Below are 21,416 nucleotides of genomic sequence, written 5' to 3'. Positions count from 1 at the left end.
TTTACAGTGGATGCTGTCTCCGTCCATTCCAGCTGCTACAACAAAATGCCAGGAACTGGGCAGTTTATCAACCATGGGGTTGAATCTCGCCCAGTTCTGGAGGCTGGGAGTCTGAGATCAAGGTATAGGCGGATTGGGTGTCTAGTGAGAGGTCCCCGTGGGGTCCTCACATGGCAGAAGGGGTGAGGGAGTTCTGGGGCTCTTTGATTAAGGGCACTGCTCCCATTCATGAGGATTCCACACTCATGACCTACTCACCTCCTGAAGGTCCCGCCTCCTGATACCATGCCCTGGGGGTTAGGATTCCAACACTTGCATTAGGGGGACAGAGACATTCCTTCTGCACCACCCAGCAGGCAGTCAGCTCACAGACTCACAAGCTGGGGGGCTCCATGCAGGCCCCCACCTTTCATAGCCTGGCTTTCCCACCCCCAGGGTGCGGAGGGTGCCCGAGAGGCTCCACTGCCCTCATTCTCCAGGCCGCTGGCACCTCCCTGGTTCCACATTGGGCGCCAGGCACCAGGAGGCTGACTGACCAGCCAGCCAGAGTCTACCCCACACCCACTCCCACTTCTGACAGAGGCACCAGCTCCCGAGCAGGGGGGCAGGGTGGGGGGACACAGAGATGGGGTCCTAGATGGAGTGTGGGGGCTGCAGGGGACCGAGGAGGCCAGGAGCCTTTCCTGGAAGCTGCAGGCAAGCCATGGGCCCAGGAGCACTGGGAACCTCCTGCAGGAGATTCCCAGGAGGAGGCCAGCGGGAAGGTGCATGCCCCATGCCCCAGGAATGCCCCGTGCTGGAGTGAGAAGGTGCTGGGATGGGGTCCCAGTGCTGCCTCTTGGGAAGCTGAGTCAACCTCACGGTGCTGGGGGAGCCGGGCCCCCCACCTCCCAGAGCCTGATCAGGAATGTCTGCGCTGGGGAAGGGGCGGTGACAGGATGGGTCTACCTGTCAAGAGCTCTGTTGACTCTCCTGCTGACATTGCCTCCCGCCGGGAGGCCACCACGAAGGGCATCTCAGGTCTGTGCTCCTTGGTCTTTGGGCATCGATTTCCTTGTTTCCAGCAGAGCTGGAACTAATATCTGGCATTTGGTTGTTTAGGGAGGAAACAGCGTCAATATTGTCTGTAGGGCATCATTCCCGGTCCCTCAGAGAGGCCTGCTCCCATGCGTGAGCCTGGACAACAGGCCCGGTGTCTGACCGCCTGGCAGAGAAGCATGAAGACCCTGGAGGCTGGTGACCTGCCCAGTGGTTCCCGCAGAGCCGTTCATGTGGTGTGTCCCCAGAGCCCCGACTAGCATCTCACTCTCTCGCCTGATAGCAGCATCCCCCCACCCCCAGAAAGGACCCTTACTCCCTCCCCCTTGCACTGAGCAGGGACCACCACGGACATGGGCTCAAAGCAGGAACAGAGCCCATCAGGGTGTCTGGCCAGCCCTGACGAGCCAGGGAGAGTGCCAGGGGAGGCAGCTGCCACTGATAGGGGACGCAAACGTGCAGGGCGGAGCTGGGGGTGCCCCCTGCCTCATTCCTCTGGGGCTCACATGGTCTCTGAGACAGGAGAGTCCTCATGACCCCACTTACGGGGAGGTGCACTGACCATCCCAAGGCCACCAGCCAAAGCGGTGACCAGGACCAGCGTCCTGAACCCTCGTCCCCAGAGAAGCCTGTTCTTTATTTCTGCCCCTAATTCTCATATGATCAGCCTCAGAGGCCAGCATGGAGGAGGTGGTGATGACCCGGGAGAGGCCAGTGGGCACGGTCAGGGGCCTGTGGAGGAGGGCAGACCTAGGGACTCTCGGGAGGCTGGGTGAAGCAGCAGGGCTCCTGTGTGTCGGGGTGTGAGGCTCCAGGAAGCCACTGGGCGGCCCACAGACTCCACCGCCTGCTGCCCCTGCCCACTGCCCTAGCGGCTGGTGCTGAGCATTTGCAGGGACAGGTTTGTACAGGGAAATAAACAGCTGGGCTGGGCTCCACTCACTAAGGTCCCTCTTGGACGCCCCTGGACTGACCAGGGCTCAGGGAGCCAAGGTGGTGACAGTAAGCTCTGTGTCTTGGTGGGGCCCTTGGGTTGCAGACCCTGAGTGACAGCTGGAGGTCGGACCACGAGTATCCTGGCCGGGAGGGGGAGGACGGGGTGGGGGGGTGGCCCAGGGCTGACAACAGGCCCTATGCTAAGGTTTAAGTGAAAGGTAGGTGCACAGTAGGTGGTCGCAGGCCTCTGGCAGGGGAGGCAGGCAGTGGGCAGTGCAGAAACACCTGTTTGAAGGTCAAGACTGATCTAGGCTTGAAACAGGGCCGCGTCCGGCTGAGAGCCGGCCCCTGCCCCTGGGAAGCCCCACCTTCCCAAGGCCCAACCAGTGCTCAGAGCTCACATGCCAGGACACACAGCCAGGTCCCGGGGTGACCCTCGGTCTGGCACAGGGGCCCTGGACCCCCAACGGGCCACCATGAACACCCAGAACCTCTGGGACCACCCCACCTAGGATGAACAAGCCTGATTCACAGGGAGGCCATGCACTTGCAAGAGCCTGGCACACGGTAGATGCTCACGGGCTGCCTGGCTTCACACAACTGACACCGTTTTCAGGCTCTGAGATGGGGGTGGTGGTCCTAGGGTGCTGGGCTGGGTCTTCAGGAGCTCTGTGCTGTGAGACCCCCAGAGCCCAGCACAGCCTCAGGCAGAGCGCCTGCCCCAGAGGCCACGTGTGGGTCTGACCTATGGGGAGGGGTCAGGCAGGCTGGGGGCCCTGAGGGGCATGGGTGAGGCAGGGCTGCCAGGGACTTCCTGCTCCTTATTACAACATACCCTCTGTTAATCCTCACGCCAGCCTGGGAACCAGGCTGGCTCGCAGGGAGCCCCTGGGTGCCCCCGCCCCTGGTGCCCTGACCCCCTGACCCCGCCCAGGGATTATAGCTTGTCCGGCAGTGCTCCCAGCTGGGTCGGGAGTCCATGACCTTCTGGAAAGGCCCCTGCTTGTGGGGGATGCCCCACGGGGTGGCCTGGGGTCGACTGGTTGGCAACACCTGCTTGAGCATCTTGTAATGAAATCCCGGAAATGACCTACGTGTAGCCCCCAGGATTGGTCTGGCACAGGACAGAGCAGCGGATGATGGGGCTGGGGGAGGGTGTCCCAGGAGGGCGTGGCCTGGATGGGGGGTGCACAGTGGGTCTCACCCACGAGTCCCAGTGGGAGTCACCCCTCAGTTGGTGGGAAGGGGATGTTGGGCCAGGTCTCCTTGCGGGTTAGGGGGGACAACTGGAGTGAGAGAGTGAGGCCCAGACGGTCGGCTGCAGAGCCCCCCACTACCCCCATCCTGTCTGTACGGAGAGAGGCCACGGGGCAGAGTGCTACCAGGGCTCCCCAGCCCACTTCCTGTGAACGTCCCCTGGGCTCTGCAGCCCCGGCCCACCACGCCCACAGACCCTGGTGGAGGGGACAGCTGGGCACACTGAGGCCAAGCCCTGCCTGTCCTCGCCAAGGGGCAGCCAGGTCAGGACTTGGACCCAGGCCCACAGATGCCCCACAGACGCCCCAACTGTGCCAGGCCCCGTGCCCTCCTTCCTGCCCCCATAAGGGGTGTCCAGGCCCTGACAGTGTCCATTCTGGACCCCGCTAGTGTGAGTTCACCAGCTGGACGATGTGACCTCTGGTGACAGTTCCGGCCCATCCCCCACCTCATCCCCGACCCCACCTCTGCTCCACAGGCCAGGAAAGTGTGGGGAGAACAGGGCGACGGCCACAAAGTCCCAACATGCAGTTCCTGGATGGCCTGCCCTGTGCACAGCCTCACCAGCCCTCGGGGGGTGGGGGGATGGGCAGAGGTCAGGGCCTGTCCTCCAAGACATACACCTCGGGCAGGGGCAGCACCCTGGGCCTCAGTTTACCCCTGCGAAGAGGGAGTGTGTGGGGAGGCAGGACCTTCCACTACGTGTGTGAGTCTATGCACAGAAGGCCCCAACTGAGGTGGACTCTGGGAGCAGCCCCTTGCCGGCTCAGGGCACCCCAGACTCCCCCAACCTTTTCTGGGCACCTTCCTGATGAATACATATGCTGGAAGGTTAACAGGCAAATAAAAAGCACAGTTAGACACAAGTTAAGGGCACAAGTGGGTGTGAGATCCAGGGGAGTCCAGGGCTGGACAAGCATGGCCACGGCCACTTCAACACGCAAACGGCCAATGGCTCCGTGACCTCAGGACAGCAGCCAATGGGGCCCAGCTGACCAGGCAGCAACAGCGGGGACCCCAACCCCTCCCCACCCTCTCCCCAACCCCTCCCTGTCTGCAACCCTCACCCTGCCCACCACCAAGGCCCACCACACTCTGCTCCATCCTGCATCTGCCCACCTGCTTCACTATTATTTACTGGAGGATTTTCTTCAAATGGATTTTTTTTACTTAAATGATTATATTTTGAAAGGAAATCTTACAGCACCACTGGAAATGGAAAACAAGCATTGCAGGCGACAAATAGAAGGTATCCATACAAACAGAATGAAAACAAAACATGTTATGATACCCTGCGAGGCCCGGGCCCGCAGGTCTGCAGCCCTAACCTGGCAGCTCAGCTCCACGCAGAGCTAGGAGGGGCACTGGTCCCAACACATGGTGGGGGCCTCACCGGAAGGTCAGAAAGCTCTTCCTTTACCCAAGTGGGTGCCTCCTGTGAGCACTGTCTAGTGAGGACATGAAATGACTGAATCTTGGTCCCAGTCCAGAGGAGGTGTCTGGGGATTGGGATCCCCACCTCCCACCGTCCTGGACAGTCCCAGCCTCACCCCAAGCCCTTGCACAAGGCCCAGGGCAGAGCAGGAAGAAGGCAGCCCCAGCCTAGCAGCATCCACACACAGACGAGGGCAAAGCCAGGAAGAAAGTCCCCCGGGGAACTCTGGGTTAAACAAGGTTAAGGGGTCCCCTGCAGGACTTCTCTGTGCCTTGTGTCTGTGTCCAGAGGTGGCCCCACCCAGCTCCAGCCTTTGGCCGTGTGCTCCCTGCAGGCCTTATCAGCACCTCGACTGACGTCCCTCTATCTGAACCAAAAAAGGAGACAAAAAACATCCCACTCCTGCAAGGAGTCGCTTCCTGGGTGGCAGGCTCTATCTCTGGAGTCAACGGGGCCCAGTTGGTGGAGTGGCACCAGGGCCAACATTCCCCACCCCAGCCCTGAGCCCATGGGAGCCCCTGAGAATCTCAGCTAATTGGCCCCAGCCGCTGTGTGCTGCTCAAACAATTGGCAGCCTGTCACTGTTTTATGTGGTTTCCAAGGTGCTCCTGGGATTGGGGACATCGGGTTTTGGACCCAGAGTGTATGGAGCTGCCAGGCCAGGGGCCAGCTGGGCTTCTGGGGTGTCCCCAAGCACCCCACGGGGACTCATGCCCCCTTGGGTCCAGTCCCAGACATTGGGACTCCCTGCAGTGTCTTTCCGCTTGGGATGGGCCCCACAAGGGATGCTCCAGGTGAAGGCCCCAAAGGCACTGCTGGGCTGGCAAGGGCACCGGGAGGCTGCATCTGTGATGACCCCATGTGGTGGGAGATGGTACGGAGCCAGCAAAACTTTTGCTTCCCAGGCGTGGTGTCGGCAGGGCTGTGAGCATGGCCAGGTCCACTGGGGACCGGTGATCTGGCAGGAATTGACCCCATAGAGGAAACAGACACACTTGTGCATTCCTGGACTTCCTCTGCAGCCCTGCACTCCTGGGTCCCAACCCTACGTGCACCTCAAGCCCCAGATGCCGGCCCCAAGAATCCCCGGTATCCTGGCCACCACTGGATCTGACCCCTCTGAGTTTGCTGGAAGCTGTGCTCCATGCCAGCTGGGGGCAGCCGGCCCTGAAGGGTGGGGGCTCCTGTCCTGCCAAGAGCCATCTGTCCTACTGTGCACCTGGCGCCCCTGGTGGGATCCTGTGCCAGGGACTTCAAAACAGCCACCTGTCCCCCCTGCCTAACCCTGAGCCCTCGAGGGGCCAGGGGCCTCCCAGAGGCCCTGCACAGAGGGTTGGGCCTTGGCTGTGGACCCTGGGCCATGCTCAGCTTGGCTCGGAGCCAGTCACTGTACTGAGGGATCCTCGAGTCTGACCTGGGGCAGAGCCTGGGCCAGCTCGGGATGGGGGATGGGGGGCACTTGCCAGGGGCCACACGGGGCAGACACGGGGCCGAGCCCAGCACGTTTTGGAGTGGCTGGACTTGAAGGGAAGCCCCACTGGACATGGCCGGCCTGCCTGAGCGATACGGGCAAGGCAGCTGTCCCCAGCCATGGGGCAGGCAGGCAGACGGGGGTACGGAAAGGGCCAGGTGCACAGGAAGCATGCTGGCTGGGACCGGGCCCAGGTCAGCGTTGGTACAGTGTCCATGCACTTGGAAGATCCCACGCAGCCCAACGGCTGGACAGACGCAGGCTCCTCTCTAGGGTGGACACACGAGTCCAGGAAAAGGGGACTTTGTCACCCAGAGGAGTGAGAGGTGGAGAGTAGGAGTGGGAGGGGTACAGTGCGGCCCACACAACCCACTGCATGGAGGAGGGGCCCGCGGCCACAGGCTGACTGAGCCCCAGCCTCTCCAGGGAGCAAGGCCACACGGAGGTCCCGTGGACCATGATGGTGACAGTGGGCTGAGGTCCTGCCCCTCATCACTGAGCCGGCCCCATGGGGAAGCCTCCTCAGAGCCACCCGCCAGGGACTGGCCTCTCCCCATCCAGGGCCATGGCCCGGGGGTGGGTGGCCCTCCCTGGGCTCAGGAGCAAGGGGCCCTCCAGGAGGGCCTCCAGGGAGGGCGCTGGGGCCAGGAAGGTGGCGGCCACGGGGCGGTGCAGGCGTGTTGGTCGGCCAGACTGGGCAGCAGAGCACGGGGACAGTGGTTCTGTCCTGCAGGAGCCTCCCCGGGGCACTTGGTTCCCTGTCACTGTGTCCCCCGGTGCCCCTATCCCATAACCGCCCCTGCCCTCTCCCAGCACAGACCCTCCCACCTGCCTCCTGGCAGCCCACAGTCCCCAGTGCCCCTCGTCACAACCCCCGTGTGCCTGACAGCAAGGGTCCCGGTGACTCGGTGACACCAATAAGCCCCCCTCAGACGCCTCAGCCCCAGGGCACCCTCACTCTTTGACCAGAGGCCTAACAGGGCGGTAAAGCCACGGGGACGGGCCTGGTCCCTCAGCCCCTCCAGTGGCCCCAGAGCTCCAGCAGCACCCCCGTGGTCTCTGGCGAAGCCTCCCGCCCCCAACCTGACATTTCCAGACAGGCTCCCAGGGCTCCAAATGTCAGTGCAGCAGGCTGGGCGTGGCAGGGGCGGGGGGAGGGCCAGGGGACAGCAGGCACCATGACACAGGGCACCTGGGAGAGGGGTTCCCAGCTGGTCTGCCAGTGCAAGTGCGACGGAGCCGCTGCCTTCTTGGGCCAGAGCTGCAGGGGTCCCTAAGGCCCCTCCCCCACGGCAAGTGTCAGCCCTGCCCCCCAACCCCTGTGCCCAGAGCAGCCCCTCCAGGGACCCCAAACCAAGGCACTTTCACCCTGGAGGCCGAAGCACCAGACTGGGAGGTGTGGGAATGTCCATCACTCACCTCACCCCTCACCTCACCCCTCACTTCACCCCAACACCTTGCAGCCCTTCTTCCCTCTGAGCTCCCAGGTCACTGCCCCTCTCATTCCCCAGGAAGATCCTTGCAAGGTTTGGCCTGGGTATCTGCATAGCCCACCTTCCACAGGGCCCCCAGGCTCCTCCACCCTCCACTGCCCGGAGCTCACAGGAGGGAAACCAAGGCACAGAATATCTCCAAGGGGCTCAGGAGCTGATCTGGGGCTCCCATCCCCGCCTAGCGGCTCCCGTCCCTCATGCTGGTCCTCAGAAGGTGAGTCGAGGCCCCCTCTGTCGTTTGGACACCTCACTTCCTGGGTGGTTAGGTTAGGGTTAGCATCACACGGGACACACGGGCCTCCTGTGTCACAGTGTCCACGTCCACAGGTCCAAGTGCAGACCCCAGGCTCCTCCAGGCCAGGCTGCCGACCCCAAAGCCTCTCGGGAATGGAGCTGGAGATGGTGATTGGGGTCCCACACACCTGCCCTCCCCTCCGCACCCACCAGCCCCGAGGGAGCCAGTCGGTGCTGATTGATGGGTAATTGTTTCACCTCCAACCAGCCTGAGCCCTGTAACTCGGGGCGTAAATCCCAGCCACCGGGCTTGGCTGACAGGGAATGACACGCAGAATTAAATGGAGGCGTAAAGATTAACAGCCCATCAAAGTGTCCTGAGCGGAACCCGGCCCAGCGGGACTCTAGTCTACATCCCCTCCAAGGGTCCTCGCCAGGTCTCACAGTTCCAGCGGGCCTCTCTGTCCCCCAGCCCCGCCCTGCCCCACCCCACTTTGCCCCCAAACCAGCCCCCGCCACCAGCCTGGGGTCAGGGTCGCTCTGGGGGATCCACAGCAAGACAGCGGCTAGCGTTCTCCCTGCGTGTGCAAGGTCTCACGTGTCCTGGTGTTCCCCTGTGGCCAGGCTCCCTCAAGTCTCCGGGGGCCCACCTCTCCCAGGCAGAGCTCCATCACCCTGCACCCTTGGCCTGAGGGGTCTGGGGCTCATGGGGAGGGAGCCCGGCCTTTCCCCGGTCTCCCCCTGCCTCGGCCTCCTTCGCCGGTCAAAGGAGCAAAGCCCTCCCGGGTCCCTGTGGTGTGGACCGAGGTGAGGGCAGGCACCCGTGACCCCTGGGCCTGAAGGCCCAACAGGCGAGCGGGGCCGAGGCTCAGTCCCTGCCAGGCCCTGTGCTCTGAACCACAGGACCCTCTCCTGGGGAACACCACCGAGGCCCTGCCTTCCCATCTTCTGAAGATGAGGAACCAGCTCCGAAGGGCATGACCACACCACCCGCGGGAGCCCTCCTGGCCTGGGGAAAGACGCCTCCCGGGTCCCACAGGGGCTGGATGGGGACCCCGGCACCTGGCCGTGGGCTTAACACCCAAACCTCTTACTGGAGCAATGCAGAGCCCACCGTGAGAATCATCTCAATAAAAAGCCCCTTCCCCCGCCATCAGGAACAGTCAAATGGTTGCTATAACTTAATTGCCTCAGCGCTCCCTGTTTTGTAATTCAATAATTGTGATTTTGTTTCCTTATTAATGTCATTGTTTTAAACTTCCTCCACCACATTCTGCACTGGGCCTCCAAGTGCAGAGCAGAGGGAGACTCCACTAAAGAGGAGGATGTGGGAACAGTATCTCAGGGGCGGGAGAAACTCCGGCTGATGAAGGCCAGGGGCTTGGGGCAGGGAGATGGGCTGCACGAAGGCAGGAGGCGTGAGCATGGGAGCCAAGGGGGCTTGGACGCTGGGGGTGGGGGGGATTGGGGGCCGCAGAGTCTGCACTGCCAGTGGCAGGGGGAGGGGAGGAGCATGAACTTGACCTTGGATGTGTCACGGTGAGTTGGAGGGGAGGGGCGTCCTGTGGTCCAGGGGACAGGGAGCGGGGAGAACCCTGCCAGAACAGGGGTGGGTGCTGCCTGCAGGGACGTGCACTTGGGGAGGCCACCTGCAGCCCCAGGCTCTGGGCCCCGAGACATCCCAGCCTCTCCCCAGGCTCTTGGTGAGCTGCGTCCGCATTGGGAATTCGGGGCAGGTCCAGCCTGCTGCTGTGTCGGAGAAATGCAACACGATTAATTAGCCCCTAAAAAAAGCATTTGAAGTGTTTATTGCAGGACGGCGCTCCTGGTTTCATAAGCAGATGGGGAAATAAAGTGGTGGGGATGACAAGCCGGGAACAGCTGCACAGGGACCCGGAACCTAATTCATAATTCAGCGGACTAATCAGAGAACATCTTCTGCTGGCACCGTAACGAAGGGACGTGAGGCCGCAACTGATGAGCTGCACCCGTGCCCTCCGCATGCTGGGGGGCCCCGCCGAGGCGCCAGCCCAGCCCCGTCACGGTTCCAAGTGCCAAGCTCTGGACAAGAATTTTCTCAACAACCACATTACTCATATACCCTCTTTCCAGGAGAGGAAGCTGAGGCCCAAGGAGGCTGAGCCTGAGGAACTGGTCCAGGCGGGCGCACAGCCCCCACTCCCACCCCCCAACCCCGGACCCAGATCCCCCAGCCCTGGCTGTAACAACGGAGGTCACCCAGCCCCATGGCAGGGGAGAGAAGTGGGGGGCTAATGGGACGGGTATAGCATTCAGAGCTCACCAGAGCCCCTGGGAAGGCCGGTGGGGGCCAGGGTGGGGATGGGGCTGAGACAGAATCAGGGGCCTGAGTGGTACATGGGGCAGCTCATGGGCCCCCCATGGGGACTGGGATCATTGAACATAAAAGCTCAGGCATATTCTATGAATCTTCCGGCTCCGACAGGAGCCCAGAGTCCACAGCAGCCATGGACTGTAAAATGCACAGGAGGAAATATCTGTGCCAGCTGGAAAGTCCTTGTTTTCTCCTCAGCTGCTATTAAAACAACGGGAGGTGAAGGGTGGGAGCCAGCCCAGCCAGCACTGCCAGCCCCTGCCCCTCCCAGGGGGTTCGTGTGTCCACCCCGCCCCGACCAGGACCTTCACCAGCACGCTCTGTATTCTCGTCCATGTGTCCCTTGTGTGCCTGGCAAGATAGGGGACCCAAGTGCCCTGAGCAGCTCATGGCCTCCCAGGCAGACAGACCAGGTCAACTAAACCTTGCACAGGACTTTCCTTAAACACGTAAAACCACAGAGTGGTTGGTGCTGTAGCAGAGGAAGGCATGGGTGCCGTGATGCCCCAATGGGGGATCGCAGGGGCCTTGTGGAGTTGGGCTTTGAGGCATAAGTAGGAGCTCGCCAGTGTGAGAAGCATCTGTCACCATCCTCTGTGCCACCGGTGCTGGATGGGATCCAGACTAGAGTTAGAAAGGGAGCTCTGAGTCAGACCCTGACCCCAACCCTCCTTTGACCCCCAGGCCGGCCTGACTGGGGACATTTTCCAAGAGGCCAGGCTCCTGGGCACCAGCTTTCAGCCCTTGGACCAGTCACTTCCCCACAGGCTTTGAGGGGAAGTCAAGGAAAGGGGAGAACCTGTGCCTGGTTACCTTCCACAGGTGACAGACAGGCCCAATGGCTCCCCTGTGCTCAGTCTGGGGGCCAGAATCCAGGCTGGGCTGTGGGGGCTGAGTTTCCCCTTTGTGTGACGTCCACTGGGTCCCTGGGTGCCACTCAGCACATTCCTGGCCTTGGCGGGCTGGCTGCCTGGCCGGGCTCAGCAGGTCGCCCCTCTCCATGTGGCCATGCCAGTGGTGAGACTCCTTAAGTGGCAGCTCGAGGCCCAGAGCAGGAGGCAGAAGCTCCAGGCTCTGAAGGCCCAGGGCCCAGCTCAGCATCACGTCTGCCCTCCATCTGTGGTCAGAGCTATCCCAGGCCACCTGGGTCCAGGGAGGAACAAAGACTGAGGTCATGGAGGATCAGGGACCTCCTTGGGTCCCCACAGGCCCACCTCAGACAAGAGTGCCGGGGCAGGCAAAGGGACAGAGGCCCACCTGGACCCCAGACCCCTGGAAAATTCATCCAACTGAAGCTCCCGAGGTTCTGGACAGATCCCCTCGTGGGCTCCTTTCTGGAAAAAAATGAACAGAAACGTCCCCAAGACTGTGGGTAAGAAGCAGCCCAGGGCCTCCTAGTCCTGAGTGGATCAGGTGTGTGGTAAATCCAGGACCTCAGCAGGTGAACCCTTGCCAAGATGGGGTCTTGGTGCTGAAGTGGGATTTGGGCTCAGAGGCAGGGCCGGCTGCCTTCAACACCTGCTGCCCGGCTGCTGTTTTGCAGAGGATGCCCGGGCAGCCAAGTTTAGCCAGTATGTGGCCCATCATCCCAGAGGCTGGTCCTCACCCACTGGCTCAGAAAGGAGACACACCTGCCCAAGGTCCCCCGGCCTGTAAATAAATGGCAAAGCGAGGAGGTGAGCCCTGTCCCTGGCTCTAGGGCCACATTTTGGCCACAGGCTGGCACTGCCCCTCCCCGCAGCCAGGTCCCCAGAGTCCACATCTGCTACCTCCTACTCTTCCCGTACCTGCCGGTGGGCGGGCTGCTCTGGGTCACCCTCCCCCAGGGAAGGGGGCTGCTCCTCTGACCTCGGGCCCAGGGCCAGGCCCCTCCCTGGGCAGCTCAGAGCCCTCGAGGCTGGACGAAGGGCTGGATGTGATGGACCACCGGGCAGGGGCCTGCTTGTGTGGGTCCAGTGACCCACGGTGGTGGCCGCCTCAGGACCGTGCCTCCGGCACTCCGGGCTGGCTGCAGAGTGCGGGCAGTGGGCAGAGCTACCCTCGGGCCACCACCCACACGTTCCCTGTTTCGTGTCTGGCGGCAGAGGCAATCTCGTTAAACAAACATGCCCTGGATTAGCTCTGTGCAAACAGCAGCAACACCATAGCACCAAAGAGGGGCTTGGAGAGCCAAACGCATAGTGGGGCTCTAGGGGCCGAGCCCTTCGGGCAGGAACATGGCAGGAACACCAAGCCATGGGGTGTCCCTGGGTGGGGGGCATGGGACATCTCCTAAGACACACGCCCACCCAGCCCTCATGTGCACCGAGCTGGACACTGAAGGACCGTAGGGGCAGTGTGGACATGGCCCTGGCCTCAGGAGGGGACCAGACAGCATATGAGCTATAGAGGGAGTGCCCAGCCCTGTGGCACCACCAGCCTGACGCCAGCCCGGGCCCCCAGACCTGTGCCCACCCCACCACTGGTGCAGCTACCCCAACCCTGAGCTCTGCCCTCCGGCCAGGGCCGCCCCTACTTCAGGGGTCCCCCAGGCCCTATGTGGGAGCCCAGACATGAGGACAGTTGGCACACACATAATGACCTCCATGGAGCTGCCCAGAGTGGCCTTTCCTCTAGTCCACTCCTCACCCCACCCAATTCCTCCTGGAACAGAACCAAGACTCAGGGGTGACAGGCCAACCAGGCAGGACGCTCCTTGGCCCCTGACAGAACCCTCACAAGGGCTGCCCTGGTCAGCGAGGCCATCAGGGTAGGAGCCCAGACCCCCAGCTTGCTCTCGGCCCTGCTGCTTTCCTGCCCAGGGGTCCTCCTGGTATGGCCAGCTCCTGGGGTACAGGGCTCCTCCCTACCAGCCTCTGTGCCCACGGCCCACTCCTGGGACCCCTGCCCCAGCCCCCAGCCCCAGCTGCAGAGGAAGGAAAATGGGCGCCTGTTTTTGCGGTTTCCCTTTTCTCATTTTTCTGCACTTCCAATTTTCTTACACGGGCACGAGTTTCTCAGGTAATCAGAACAGAGAGTGTCAGCAGGGAGAAACCAGGTTCCCCTCGGGCGGCGGAAGCTGGAGGTCCAGGACCCCAAGGGGGTCAGGCTCCCTCGGGCTGGGCCCCCACACGTGCGGCCCAGTGAAGGGCACCCTCCCGGGCCCAGGCTTGGTGCCCTCCCTGTGTGCCGCCATCCATCCATCCATTATCCCGTTGTGTTCTGGGCCTCTCCCCGGGGGCACGCCAGCCTCATTGCACTGCCACAGCGATGCTTGCATTAACTTGTATCTAATGGGACGCATGGACATGGAGCGATTCCAGTTTAATTAGGCGTCAGGAAGCTGGGCATTAATTAAAGTAACAAAGACTCAGCACAACACAGGCAGGGCCAAGCTGGAAAGGCTGTGTCCAGGTGGTCAGGGGAGGCCAAGCATGGCCAGCAGGGATGGCCTCACGCTCGTCCCACAAGTCGAGCCCCTTAGCCCAGCGCCCTCTAACTCTCTCCACCCTGGCCCACATGTTAAAGGCCATTTGGAGCCTCGCGTCCTGACTTCGCACGGCCACGGGCCATGTGCAGCCCGGGGAGGGGGCGGGGGACACAGAGACAAAACACGGACGCTGCAGCCAGCACAGGCCAAGGCCCCTCCATCTCCCTCTGCCTGAGTCCCTTCACCTCCCGCCCTCTCACCCCTGCCTGGCCTTCACCCCCAGCACCCTGATCAAGAATCACACGAGGCTTGAGTATTTGCTGCATTTATGAGAAGCGCTTTATCCGACTTTTTATTTTAAGGGCAGGAGAGTTGAGGGTTTATTTTTCTTCCTCTAAGGAAAACCAGAAAACTAGATTAGGTGGCTTACTCTCCCACAACCCTGACTGTCTCCCGGGGTTTCCCTCTGCCTGGGCTGCCCTTGAGGCCTCACAGGTATGCTGCCCCTCAGCCCCAGGACAGGCCCAAGGGTCCCTGGTCTAAGCCACTTCTCCCAGCCCCACACAGTGTCACCTCCTTCCTCCTGGATATCTACCTCTGTTGATGTGTCCTGATCTCCATCTTCACTCCCCTGCGGAGGCTGAACCTAGGGGTTTGAACTAAGGGTCACAGAGGCCCAGGTGTCTGATGCAGGTCGCTGGACAGCTGCTGCCCGATGGGCTCCAGGCCTCAAAACCCACTTGAGGGAGAGGGGTTTCTGTCAAGGCTGTGGGGCTGATTGGGCAGGAGCCGTGGACCCCAGTGAGACTCAGCCAGGGGTCCCCACTGCAACAGCAAGAAGACCGCAGCCACCTCCATGGAGCCACCCCAAGATGCACACTTTTCAGAAACTGTCAAGCCTGCCAACAGTTCCCGTTTCTGTGAGTGCCTGGAGCTCAGCCAGCGGGTCATGGACGTGGATGCCAGCCGGGGAATGACAGGGCCATCCCTACCAGAAGGGCCCGGACGGGGGACCTGAGCCAGGGCTGAGTGGCCTGGGCCAGAGCGCAGTAGGGCCCCGGCCAGCTCTGTGTGGAGAAGAATGGTCGATGGCCTAATATCGACGTTTCCCATAATGATGATCGTATTTTCCCCACCGGTCGAGACCCGAGTCAATGGCATCTGAGTAATTGGAGATTGATTTTAAATTAAGTCTTAGAAGTTTTTGTGACTGTACCTGACAGAGGACTCCTTTCTGTGATGCCGAGGGGACGGTGGGAGCAGGACTGCAGCCAGCCTGCCCCAGAGGTGGGCAGGGCTGGCACCTGGATATCCTTGGGCCTTGGCCTGACTCCCTCGTCACCCCCCAGGGCCGCCGTGTCCTCTGTCCTCAATCTGCTATGATTCTCAGCCCGTGGGCAGAATTGGCCTGGTGGGGATTGGATCCTGGGGAAAGAGCCTGGGCGGGTGGGAAGTGGCCGGTGCTGGTGCCTCCCCACCCGACCCATTTCCTCATCTGCTCCCTGCCTCGTGGCCCAGGCCCTGCTCCACAGGAAGGGCTGCTATTACTTCTATCCATCACTTCATGGGATTGCCCCAAACATGTGCTCCAAGTCTCCTTCCCTCCAAACCTCATGCTGTCGTTTCTACCATCCCCAGGCTTCTCCCCCTAGGGCCTGGGTCACCCCAGCCACAGACCACACCCCACGCGTGCTGACCACAGGACGCAGAGGCCTCACCTGGGTTCCCTGCCCTGCCCCACCCACCCTCCAGAACGTCTCATGACAATGCCAGGAGCAGGGACCCAGCACACAGCCCCACCCAGCCTCCCCCAGCGCCCCACCCCTGGGGACCCCAGGCCTCCTGGCTGCCTCCCTCTACCCACCAGCCCACTGAGAGTTTTAATGTCATGGAGGAGAGGAGGTCATTAGCAGGAATGGATTATTAATGAGGAGGCCTAATTAGGCAGACCACTGAATCACCAGTCTCACTCCGAATCCCTGAAGACTAACAGGGAGTCATTGAGCCCTCAGGGGGGTCCACCAGGCTGCAGGGGGGTGGGGCCCTGAGCACCGAGGACCCCAGTGGTGTCCAAGTCTCGGGGCAGGGGCCCAAGTACTACCCACGCCATTGCCCTGGGGACCCCCAGCTCCATCCGCCTCTGGCTGAGCCCACACGTTTTACCAGCTGAGCCTCTGCTGCTGGGCCAGGGGCAGCCGTGGGCAGCACCCCACCCCCAGCCTCTGACCCCAGCAGGGGAGCCAAGGTGGGGTCCACAGCACAGGCACTGCCCACAACAAATGTGTCCGAGTACAGCCTTGGTCCTCTGCCCTCGGGGTCTGCCCTGACCCCTACTGTCCACCCCTCCCCTGGGGGCAGAGGCAGCCTCTGCTCCGACCTGGGCCCACAGTGAGACTCAGTCTCCTCACAGTGAGAGGGAAGCTGGGGACAGAATCTGAGCGCACCCTGCACCCCTGCCCCAGGGCTGCGTGGAGGCTGCCCTCAGGATGGCTTGGGCCCCAAGGACCCTGGGAAACAGGAACTTCAGCATCAAGGTCAGTGCCTCATGGCTACCCAAACCCACTTCACAGACAAGGAAGCTGAGACCCAGGGTAGGCAGCCCCAACTACAGAGCAGAGACTGGGACTAGGCCCCTCCCAGCCCCCTCCTGGCTCCTGGGATTGGTTGGGGTGCATCCTGGGACAGCCCGACCTGAAGTCATCAGTCCTTTCCTGGCTGATGCAAGGAGTCGGGGGTCGGGTGGTGACAGGCAGAGGCGGGAAGGGCGGGTGGTGGGCAGACTCGCCCACCCCACTGTGTCGCCCATGGGTCAGGGCCAAGGCCACTGGGTGCTCGTGTGGGTGGACAGCCAACGCCTGCCCTGGGAAGGCCATTCGCCAGGAGCAGAAGGAGGGTGGGCCCGTGGAGGAGCCTTAATGAGCAATTGAGTTTGGAGGAGCTGCAATCCTGCTAATGGCCTCAGAGCCGCTGAACTCAGAAGGGAACCATGACGGGCCTAATGAGGGGACACTGAGGGACACTCAGAGCAGTGACCCCAGGCCAGAGGTCAAGAGGGTCTGAATATGAGGGCCTGGGCTGGGCACAGGGCCTTTGGGACCTTGGGCAGCCCTGAACCTCTTGGGGCCTCAGTTTACACATCCAGGGGTGCCCTTGGAACAGGGCTGATGAGGGAGGGGAGTGCTCCACAGCGGGGGACGCGGAAACCAACGCCAGGACTGCACCTGCCTGCTTGTCGCGCATGGCGACTGTCTGTCTGTGCTGAGTGACAGGGGTCCCCACCCAGCCCTCCCTGTGGGGCTGCCATCTTCTCTTCGTTCCTCCAGCTGCCACCTTTTCCTAACTTGTGCTTTGAAAGACTTTAAACCCTCACAAAAGCTGCAAGAGCAGTTTAAGTGGCCATCTGCCTGCCCAGAGCAGGAGCTGGGGGACCTCTCTGTCCCACCATCGCCTTGTGGCAGCCTGTGCAGAGACAGTACTGGCCCTGGCTAGGGCACAACATGGCTTTGAGGGCTCTGGGAGCTGTGATGACTTGGAGGAGGGGCATAATTAAGGTGGTCCTGCTTTGAGGCCAAGGTGAGGGGGCTGCAGAGTGCTGTCAGCTGGTAGTCTCACCAGGTGGGGCCAGAAACCAAGATCAGAAAAAGTGACTGACATGAGGGTCAGCAGGTCCCCAGGTCCTGCCCCTACCAGGGCTCTGGTCTTCCTGACATGCTGTCTAGGGCTGGGAGAGTCCAGAAACTCAGGGCAGCCAGTACCAAGCCTCTTTTGCCTGGAATTGCCCTGTTCCTCTCCCTCAAGTTAAGCCTTCATGAGACTGCAGGCCTAGAAGATTAGAGCAGCACTGAGCAACCACTCACACTTTAGTGAGAATTGGTGAGCTGATCCAGGAGATGGCAGGGTAAGTCTGATAGCAGAGGGGTACTCCCAGGGCCCAGAGGGTCTACAGGCCATGGGAGGACCAGGGATCGGCTTATGAGGGCAGAGGCTGTCCCTGCCTGCCAGCCCTGAGACCCAGGACACCTATAGGCACAGGGCAGAGACTCATGGGCTCACTGAGGCAACCCTGTAACCACTCCACTAGCCCCCAAGGGAAGGAGACAGGCTCCACCCACCAGCCCCAGTGATTGGGCAAGACATCCCTCTCTGCAGGTGAGTGTGGGGTCCTCACCGTCTGTGTGTGGGTAACATCCACCCCTGGGGTGCAGGCCCGGGAAGTGGGCTGCTCAGGGGTCCAGAGAAACCATACGTGGCCCAGGTGACTTGTCCACCCCTCCCCCCACGCCCCAGCACCAAGATTCCTGCAGTGCATAGAGCATCCGCAATTTTGATGGGTTTTCATTTAACTTTTTCTTTATCACAATTACTTTGAAAACTATTAAGTGTAATTATTAATCATTAAGTAATTATTATCTGCTCTTATATTAATTTTCTGGTCATCGGGAGTGTCGCAAAGATTTAAGATCTTTGATTGTTAATAATATTTGCCAAACACGAGGGAGGTTTAATGCACCTCGATATATTCCCCCCTGCCTGGATGAGGCAGGGAGGGGCCCCCCAAGGCTGCCCTGGCAGGGTTGCTCCCCCACGCGTGTGTCCTGGGCCCCAGGCATGACCCAGCCCTCCCAAGCTCCCCTTAGGGCCCCCGAACACCTGGACAGGAGAGTGGCCCACTCCTGGTGTCCATGACCACCCCACACCCGCCAGCCTCTCTGAGGCCCTGGCACCAAGGCCAACCAGGAGGGTGCCCATCACAGGTCAGGTGCCACTGAGGGCCTTGCTGTCCCAGGTCAGCTCCAGGCCTGTGTGCCCCCACAGGCCTCACTGACCACTCAGCCCCATCACCATCCAGTGTCCCCAGAAACTCTGGCTGTAGCCCTGTGACCAGCAGACCAGGGAGGAGCCGCCAGCAGCCCCTCTCTCGCTGTGTGTCAGCTCTGAGTGCAGGACAGTGGTGCTGGCAGCTGACTGGTGCTGGGGATCCCAGCGGGGACAGAGCTGGCACTGTGGGGTAACATTACATGACACCAGTGACCTAGAACCACAGTGAGTGCGAGCTCCCCACTTACTTCCCGCTGTTCTCAGCAAGTTGACACAGTGAGGCCGCTGGCTAATGCTGGTCCACGGCCCCTCCTGCTGCCCTTCGTGGGCATCTTCCCACCCTGACCTCATGGCCTGCTGCATAGAGGGCACTGTGTCACCGCATCTCACATGAGCAAACTGAGCTCAGAGGCAGGAGACTGGCCCAGCTCTGGCTCTCTTGCCCAGGGCCACCTCTGCCCAGCACCTGGCCCCTTGGCTCCCCAAGCACTGGCTGAGGTCTGAAGGGGAGGACAGCTGGGCATCTGGTCCAGGCCTCCTTTGCCCTGGGGAGGCCAGCCTGTGTGACGTGGGTGTGGATGGACAGAAGGACTAGCAGTTCCTCTGCCCCCATGTGGCCAAAGACAGAATGTGGGTCAGTGTTGAGACAGGAGAGACAGTGTTGCAACACTGGGAGTGTCCTTGGGCTGGGGCCCCCCAAAGCCCGAGTCCTTCAAGATCTGCCAAGCCTGCCTCCCTCCCGCTCCACATGTCCCCCACAGACAGCCACATCCAACCTCCCCTCAAATGTGATCAGAACCACATAAAGGTGCCTGTGCTGGAGTGATTAGTGCCAACTGATGGAGGCTTGAACCCACGGTCGGCTTGTCAACACAGTGCTGTGACAGTGGTGCTGATGGCACAGGCACAGTGATTGCAGTCATGGTGGAAGTGACGGCGTTAGAGGAGGTGGTGTTGGTGGAGGTGGTGTTGGTGGAGGTGGTGTTGGTGGAGGTGGTGTTGGTGGAGGTGGTGTTGGTGGTGGTGGAGGTGGTGTTGGTGGAGGTGGTGTTGGTGGTGGTGGTGTTGGTGGTGGTGGAGGTGGTGGTGGTGGAGGTGGTGTTGGTGGTGGTGGTGTTGGTGGTGGTGGAGGTGGTGTTGGTGGAGGTGGTGTTGGTGGAGGTGGTGTTGGTGGTGGTGGTGTTGGTGGTGGTGGAGGTGGTGTTGGTGGAGGTGGTGTTGGTGGTGGTGGTAGTTGTGGTGGTGGAGGTGGTGTTGGTGGTGGTGGAGGTGGTGTTGGTGGAGGTGGTGTTGGTGGTGGTGGAGGTGGTGTTGGTGGTGGTGGTAGTTGTGGTGTTGGTGATGGTTGTGGTGGTTGTGGTGGTTGTGTTGGTGGTGGTGGAGGTGGTGTTGGTGGAGGTGGTGTTGGTGGTGGTGGAGGTGGTGGTGGTGGAGGTGGTGTTGGTGGTGGTGGAGGTGGTGTTGGTGGAGGTGGTGGTTGTGGTGTTGGTGGTGGTTGTGGTGGTTGTGTTGGTTGTGTTGGTGTTGGTGGTGGTGGTGGTGTTGGTGTTGGTATTGGTGGTGTTGGTGGTTGTGTTGGTGGTGGTGGTGGTGGAGGTGATGGTGGTTGTGGTTGTGTTGGTGGTGGTGGTGGTGGAGGTGAGGGTGGTGGTGGTGGAGGTGATGGTGGTTGTGGTTGTAGTGGTGGTGGTGTTGGTGTTGGTGGTGGAGGTGATGGTGGTTGTAGTGGTGGTGGTTGTGGTATTGTTGGTAGTGGTGGTGGTGGAGGTGAGGGTGGTGGTGGTGGAGGTGGTGGTGGAGGTGATGGTGGAGGAGGTGATGGTGGCAGCTATGGAGGTAGAGGTGATGATAATGATGGTCATGTTCATGGTGACAGCAGTGGTAATGAAAACTGATTCTCCAGGACCCAGTTTCCCAGACAAACAATGTCTTGGCCACTGTCCCCACCCCAGCCACTGGCCCCGTCCCTGCCTGTGGGCTGTCCCTAGAGGCAGCAGGTAAGAGAGCCTAGACCAGGCCTGACAGCACAGTGGTATATCTTGAGCTGACAGACAACATTTAATCTTAGTTAAAAATAAATAAGTTCAATTGTTGGAAAGGAAAAAAATAGCCTAGTATTTACTGCAAGTGAATCAAAGGTGATTACTCTGGGAAAAGTCCAGAGTAAAGTCCAGAGTTTTGGGATTCTGGGCACCACCCCCTGCTGTCAGGGCCACCACTGGCAGGTAGGGCCACTTTGTGGGCCTGGTGGGAGGGAGCCCAGACCACCACCCCACAGGCTGGGGCCTCCTTCCAGCCCCCTCCCTGGTGTGACTGGCTGGGCCAGCCTTGCCTCCCCTCCCTGGCCGCTGGTTGGGTGAGGTCACCTCCCCAGAACTGGCACCAGGATCTGCTGAGATTAGGGGACCTAGCAGCGACCCCAGCCCCGACCCCAGGAAGCGTGGGTGAGGAGCAGCAACAAGAGCCGCTGTAATTAGCGTGAAACGTGCTTCCTTTGCCAGGGAGGACAATCTCATCTCGGAAACACACGTAGGAAGCAAGTTCAATTTCACCCGAGGGGCCATAAAACCCTTTTCCAATCACCTGGAGCTGTTGGCTGCCAGCACCATTAATCCTGGGGCTGTTATTTAAAGCCAAGACGTCACTCGGGGAAAATCAAGTCCAAACCCCACAAGGAGCCACTTCTGTTCCTACAGAGGCCCTGGGAGACAGACGAGGCCTGCCCAGGCGCTGGGCGGGGAGTGGGCATCCTCGGCAGCCCTAGGATCACTTCATCTTGCTGCAGGCTGGCAGAGTCCCAGATGGGCCCATCTTGGGTGGAAGACTGAGGCCAGCAGCCCAGCCCCACTCTGCCCACCTGCCCGCAGCAGACACCATCCTTCTCCCGGTCCTCAAACCAACGACCGCCCGGCCCGATCCTCCCCTCCAGATTCCTATCATCCCACAGACTTCCTTTAAAAATCGTTTCCTTG

The sequence above is a fragment of the Mesoplodon mirus genome (assembly GCF_964341445.2).
Source record: "Mesoplodon mirus genome assembly, chromosome: 13".
Lineage (NCBI taxonomy): Eukaryota > Metazoa > Chordata > Mammalia > Artiodactyla > Ziphiidae > Mesoplodon > Mesoplodon mirus.
This window is presented reverse-complemented; position numbering follows the sequence as displayed.